Below are 7,323 nucleotides of genomic sequence, written 5' to 3' on the forward strand. Positions count from 1 at the left end.
ATGTACCTTATTGCCAGAGAAGGTAGCTATCAACAGCAAAATATTCCAGAGGGAGCAAACAAATTCTTCTGCAAAGCCATTCCTCCCTGCTCCACCCCAGCTGACATTACACAAGTTGAATAATGCATGTCAAGGTATTAAGTAACATGAAAACATTTCCAGTAACTGTTTCTGCTGCAGGCCTCGGCTTAACTGGTATTGCTTCCCTTTGTGATAATGGCAAAAAAACTTCCTCAGTTCCTCTGCACCTAAAGCTTCATACTAATGAAGCATTTCCAGAGGAAGCCATGGAGATGCTCTGAGGGCTGGAGCAGCTCTGCCCTGGAGCCAGGCTGAGAGAGCTGGGCTGGTTCAGCCTGGAGAAGAGAAGGCTCCTTAAGGGGAGACCTTAGGGCAGCTCCAGTGCCTAAAGGGGCTACAAGAAACCTGGAGAGGAGCTTTTGACAAGGGACTGTAGGAACAGGACAAGGGGAATGGCTTTAACCTGACAGACATTTACATTAGACATTAGGCAGAAGTTCTTCCCTGTGAGGGTGCTGAGGCGCTGGCACAGGGTGCCCAGAGAAGCTGTGGCTGCCCCATCCCTGGCAGTGTTCAAGGCCAGGTTGGACACAGGGGCTTGGAGCAACCTGCTCTAGTGGAAGGTGTCCCTGCCCGTGGCAGCGGTTGGAACTGGATGTGCTTTAAGGTCCCTTCCAACCCAAACCATTCTATGATTCCCTACCAATCACTGACTGAAATCTTCCTCCTCCCCTGTCTCCCAATACAGATCTTAAAACCTTTGAAACTTACCTAATGAAGCTTAACTCTGAAATGTCCTCTGAAAGCCCCTGCCTGGCCTTAAAGCCTACACAGTGGGGTAACTTGATGTCCCAAAAATATTAAGATAAGATAGATCTGTAAGATACAGATAGCAACTTTTGACTTGGAAAGAAGAGACAGTAAGAGCAAGAGGCAAATACCTAGCTGGATAGAAAACTGGCTACAAGGACAACCTCTAAAAGAGGTAAAGGAAGGCACAGCAGCTACTCCAATTTACACCCATGTAACCAACCAGAATTGAAACCAGTTAGGTATCTCTAAATGGTACCAACTGCTTCATCAGTAGGTATGAACAAGTTTACAGCCTTAGAAGACTGCAATCTCCCTTGCCATATGGGAAAGAAAAATTGTTTCTTTTAGAGGAACTCAGAGTTACTCAACTGTAATTAATCTTCTAAAACAGGAAATCCCTGCCAACACAGGTGGAACTATAATCTGTTGGCTGTGCAGCTGGGGAACATGAAAAGTGCGATTGCTGTGTTCCCATCTCACTCACCAGAACCAGAGCACAAATGCTATAAGTAAAACGTGCAGCTGAAAAGCCTGAAAATGAGCAAGCAGGTTAAAAATTGAAAGGAGGACTATAAAAGTCATTTAGGTCATTTGTAAGAAAGATCCCTACAGTATTAACTAAGGTTTGAGCTCTCCTGAGGAAGCTCCCATTCACTTCGGGAGCTTAGTTATAGGGCAAAGATAATTCATCTGAGTCTGTATTTCAGGAAACAAAGTTGAGAGTACACTTTGCTGACTTCTGACATCACCTGTACTCCTGAAGGAGCCCTGTAACGTGCACTGACAATACCAGCGACTCTCAGTATCTCTTTGTGCTCTATAATTGACATTTTAAACTACACCTTACACTGTTACCTGCTGCACCACATATGAATGGCAGGATAGAAGTTTCTTTGCCATTGAAATGTACTTGAGTTAAAACTCAAGCCAAGAAATAGACATTCCTTTTCAATATTTACTTGTCTGCAGCACTTTAATTGTGAAGGCACATAGAAAAGAGAGATCTAAGCAATTATTTACATTGCTACATGTTTCTATCTAATTGCAATCAAAAATACTTAGGGATCTGTGGAGATGACGCATGCCATCACTGCTTGTAGGGTATGCCCTGCACGCTGCACCGAGCATTAAGGCTGTGTTTAAGTTCACCTTAGGACAAACAATATTTTACATGACAGCTTTTTTCAAGCCCCACAGAACCATCTGTATTGAAAGAACAACACAAGGCAGACTGCAGTGGAACTTAAAAACCATCAAAATTGTGTCTACAGAGAAAACTGACACTGCAGCACCAAAGCTTTGTTTAGACTGGGGAGAGTAAGGTACTGATACAAGGGCTGTAAGGGTGGGATACTGAAAGGTATGTTTCCATCAGAAGAGTAGTACTGTCATCATAAAACAGCTTGGGTACTTGTAAACACATGAATTGATCCTCACCCATCTGATATGCCAAGACAAATGATTAACTAAACTAAGAACAGATTAATCTCCTTTAACCACAGGTATAACATCACCATACCCGCTCAATGAGGGAAAAGATATTTACTATTAATAAAGGTAACATGAGGGGACACGACCCTATAGATACACACAAGTAGCTCTCTATTTAGGCTATTAGAAAGCTAACCTATCTCACACATAGATTTCAGTCAATATAATAGATAGGTATTCACATTATTATGTTACTTTCTCATGAATTTGTGTTTTATTGCTCCATTTTCAAAAGCCATTGAATCCACAGGACACTTCAGTAGTCAATTTAGTATGGTACCAGACAGCAAATGTATGCTTGGAAATTACCTGAATACATGCAATGGAGGCAGTAAAATGAGTAAGATTACATAGCTGGCCTTCCCTTTCAACCTGAATACTAGTTCCAGCAAGAAACTAATATATATTCACCAAAAAAGTCCTTCAAAGCCATAAAAGCAATATAATGGTTATGCATATGCTGACAATACTATGTCAGAGCTGTGAGTAATACAACAAAGGAGACTGCAGATAGATCAGAAGTGCAAACTGGTCCAAAATGCATGCATCCTCTTCACCAACAGGAAGTCCCTTTTCAGTCTGATCTTCATTATTCAGGCTGCTACACTCAATATTGAAAGCAAACATATAGGAACAACTGAAAATATGACATGGTCTAGTGTGAGGCATCCCTGCCCATGGCAGGAGGGTTGAAACCAGATGACCTTAAGGCCCTTTCCAACCCCAACCATTCTACGATTCTATGGAAACAATGGTCCTCCTTGCCATATTGCTGGGGGAAGGTGTTTAACTGAAAGAGAAGACAAAAATTCTCCTGTGATTTAACAGACATGGTCTTCCCCTTAAGATGGATTGGTACAGCACAGAATTTAATGGAAGGTAACTTTGCAGTGTTGAGATAATGTCATGACGTTTTGCTTTCTACAAGATGAAATGAAAGCCCTGATTTTGGGCACTATATTAAGTAAGGGGAGGGAAAATTTTATTTTGAATTCAATAAGCTACCCTAAATTCCTGCCAAATTACAAGGTTTAGGTCAGCTCTAAAAGGAATTTGTGTCAGCTCGAAGAGGGCAGCTATGTGAAAGATTAATAATAATGAAAAGCAACCTCTTTAAGAAATAGGAGTAATGCCTGTTGAATTTATCACCACCTGCAAGACTGGTTATGTTAATAATCCTTCACATCATGTCAAGCAGACTGAAAATAATTAATAGTCCACAAACAACCCTCCCACAGAAGCTTCAGTGCCAATGCTGTTTTGACTGATTGTAATTAATAAAGAGTGTAATACCGAGCATTCAGGCCTTGAACACGAATTCCCTCTATCCGGGAAAATTCCGTGGAGAATAATAATAAACCTACCTCTCCCAGCACTACCCTGTCAAGGATAGTTGATGAGTTCATGGATCACAGTGTCACTGGGGAATTCTAATGTCACTGTTCACAACTCTCTATTGAAGTCCATTCTATTCATGAAATGGAGAAGCTGATGCTGTGTACACACACAGAGTTCTGACACTGAGCTTTGCTGAGGCACCACAGGAGTCAGAGGGTGAGAATGAGGGTACTGATGCCCTCAGAGTTTAGCTGACTGTGCTATTTAGGGGGTGCTCATTAAACTCTAAAGGCTACCTGTCTCACCATGCAAGCCCTTTCCTCCTCTTGTCTGAAATAGCTGTGAAACAATGGTCAATTGGTAACATGTCTCAAGCCAGCAATAAGGAATGTCTGCAAGGACACAGGACTGTGAGAGAGGACAAAGAGGAAGAGAAGGAAATGGGAAATAAAGCAAAAGATGGAAGTGAGGAAGGTCAGAAGGTTGCTTATTCACATTTACAATATCTCTAAAATTAAGTCACACACACCACAGAGCTGCAGGTGGCAAACTGCTCTCATTAGAAGAACCACAATGGTTGATAAACAAGGTTAATTTTACCAAGGATCCTGTTTTCAGCGCTGTTCATACTTAGATGTTGCAAAGAAAGGTTCCCAGCCACACTCTTTGACAGACTTAAAAGTGATTCCTGCAGGATGAGCCAGAAAAGTTTTGCTAAAATTCACCACGAAGTTAGAGAAGTATTACACAGGGCAGAGAATAAAAGCCATGATTCAGAACATGCATCCATAGTCGTTAACTTTAGAACGTGCTCATGACATTTTTCCCTGCACTTGGTACAGCACACAGCATCCCAGCAGAACTCCCAGGTCCCAAAAAACCTTTCACATATGCCCCAAAAGCATGGAAAATAAACCTGGCTACTTACTGTTCTGTTAGCCAAGGAACCACACAACTAGTATACAAACAGTACAAAATCCACCAAGGCATGAAAGGGGCTTGTATTCCCACATACACCATGCAAGCTTTTGGAGCCAAGTGTAGGGTTTTATAGAGGCCACCTACTCTTAGGGAAAAAAAGTGCCACACCAGGATGATGTGGCAGGCAGTGTTTCACTCCTGGATGCTGTCGAGGCAAGAAACAGACAAGACAAACTGCATTCATTTCTCATCCCTCTATGAACACTGGATTTCAATAACTGCTGCCCAAGGCTGCTCAAATCACTCCCTTCATGAGGTTTTTCTACTGACAATTCTGGCTTTCTCCAAGGAAAATAATACTGAAAAAAGCTTTCCACTAAAAGCAGGCACTGACTCGTGGTTTATTTCTAAAAACACAAGATCTACTATTTTGTTTTCCAACAAAAACTTAGGTTTGAAGGGGTGTCTCACTGAAGCTGTGGTTCAGTCACCCTGGACACATCTATTGATCACCCAACAGGGACATGGTGACAGAGCCCTGCCAGGAAAGCCAGTCCACTGTGGAGTCAAAGCTGTCAATCAAAAGTATCCAAAACTTCCAAAAAATACACCCCAAGTGTTGGCAAAAGTAATGTGCTTCAAAATTTCCTACAAATTAATGCATGCAGTGAGCAGATCTGTTCCTTACTGTTCCTGGGTATTCACTGCTGAACACAGAGCAAAAAACACCAGGACACGGGAGGCCCCAGCCTCCTCCCATGCCTGGGAACTGCAAGCAGTTAGGTTTCTCATTTATTTCTTCCCCTCCTCAAGCATCTCAGCTCCAGTACTTGTCCTCTCTTCTTGCCAAAAGGGACTAAGCTCACCATGGAACATTGTGCAGCGTCCTGACAACATCAAAGATTAACTCACTGATCTCTCATGTTTAACGTACAAAAACTCTGACTGGAACATCACATTCAAACGTCTAGTACAGATTCTCATCCAAGGGCAATGGATAGCCCATAGCGCCTCAGTAGCTGTCTGAGCTCTCTTACAGGATGTAATGTCTGTGAGAAGTAAACCCAACTGCACATATGCAATCAAGGCTCTGCTTTTATGAGCCCCCCTCCCAGCCTGCTCATGCTTCAACAGATCATTGACTCAAGTCCCTCATGTTACAACTGCCAGTAAAATACAATAGCCTGAAACTGAAAAGACCTCTGGTCTACCAAGAACCCAAAAAGGACACTCGCTGGTAATTCTGAAACCAGCTGATGAGACACTGATTGTCTCAGTGCTCCAAGTGAGCAGCTTAATTGGAATAGGAAAACAGGGTGATTAATCACAGCTAAGGAAAACAAACTGCAGAAGACAAGCAACATTAATGCTTCACATCATTAAAAAAAGATTTGAGGTTACTGTTCAGGACAGCACATGTGGAAAACATTGAAGGAAACACAAAAAGATGGAATGTTGTTTAATTGGTGAATTCTTCCCATTAACAACCTAAACGGTTTGACACATGCTGGCAGGAGGGAGCGTTGGCCTCAGACACGCTGCTAGCCACACTTCCCCACTGCCGGTAGCCGCCAGCCTTCCCTGGGGTTTGAAAGTTTCCCGGCTGGAGGCCCTGTCCCCGTTGGTTTCTGGTAAATTAAGCCTCTGCAGCCCCATCTCCGCGGGTTTGCTTCCTTTTCCCCTGGTTTCTTTCTGATGCACCAGCAGCATCTGACCTTTTTTAATCTCAACCCCTCTTTCTCATCCCCTCCGAAAACAGGAAGAGACCCCATCGGCGCCGCCGAGGAGGGGGGCATCACCACCGAGAAGGGCTGGGAAGTCACTCAACCAGCATCCACTGCAGTGAGACAAGAGCTCCGCGCAGATGAAGAAGCCCCAGGTACCAGGGAGAGGGCAGCGGATCACGGCGGAGCCCACCCAGCCCGGAGCCGGGACCCGCAGCCGCCTGGGCTCAGCTCTGCCACCGCGGCAACCGGTGCCCTCCGGTGCTCTGCCGGCAAGGAAAGCAGCCCCGGGGCTCCCAATCCAGGAAGGGATCGGGGAAAGTCAAAAGCGAGCTCCACAGGAAACAAGCCCCGCTGTCCTACCCGCTGTGCTGGCGGGGACCGCGCTCCCCGGAGGCTCGGACCGACAGCGCGTCCCGTCCTGGCCCAGCCTGCCCGGCCCACCCCGGCACCGACCGACCGGCCGCCACCTCTTCCTCCTCCTCCTTCTCCTTCTCTTCCTCCTCCTCCTTCTGTTCCTCCTCCTCCTCGGCGCGGCCCCGGAGGGAAGGCACAATTAAACCGACAGATTATCGCTGCATTGGGCTGCGGCGGGTCCCGGCTTCCCACTAGGGATTCGGGACAGATCCTTCTGTTTTTCCAGGCACTTTTTCAAAGCGCTGCTGCCTGCCTCGAGCGCCCTAGGCCAAGGAGGAAAGCTGCCTGCAAACACAGACCTGTGCGTGCCCTGGGAGGACAAGCTATCTGCGCCCAGGTCAGCATCCAGGGTTTATAAGCATGGGCTTTTACAGCCGTGACTTTGCACTTGGTAGTGAAATACGGAGTCATGCTAAATGCTACCCAGCTACTTAGAATCCTGTAATGGTTTGGGTTAGAAAGGACCTTAAAGCCCATTCACTTCCAAGCCCCTGGCACTTTTAATGCCCTCCACTTTTAAGGGGCAATAAGTTGCAATGAACAAACCCTCTCCTACAGCTGTGCTGGTCACAAATAGGGGTCTGAACAGGGCAGGAAA

The 7,323-nt window shown here is 45.2% G+C and overlaps 1 protein-coding gene across 2 annotated transcripts in view; it reads right to left on the reverse strand.

Moving 5' to 3' along the window:
- Window positions 1-6,774, reverse strand: part of PIK3CB (phosphatidylinositol-4,5-bisphosphate 3-kinase catalytic subunit beta) — a 100,864-nt gene extending 94,090 nt beyond the window's left edge. The window contains exon 1 of one of the 2 annotated variants that reach the window (XM_061378884.1): window positions 6,672-6,774. The gene's annotated coding sequence lies outside the window, so the exon portion shown is untranslated. The remainder of the gene's footprint in view (window positions 1-6,671) is intronic. The other variant, XM_061378885.1, reaches the window with a different exon arrangement.
- Between the last annotated feature and the right edge of the window lie 549 nt (window positions 6,775-7,323).

This window comes from Neopsephotus bourkii, unplaced genomic scaffold, assembly GCF_033783945.1.
Source record: "Neopsephotus bourkii isolate Nb327-2 ecotype Australia unplaced genomic scaffold, CSIRO-AGI_Nbou_v1 NB_1768, whole genome shotgun sequence".
Taxonomy (NCBI): Eukaryota; Metazoa; Chordata; class Aves; order Psittaciformes; family Psittacidae; genus Neopsephotus; species Neopsephotus bourkii.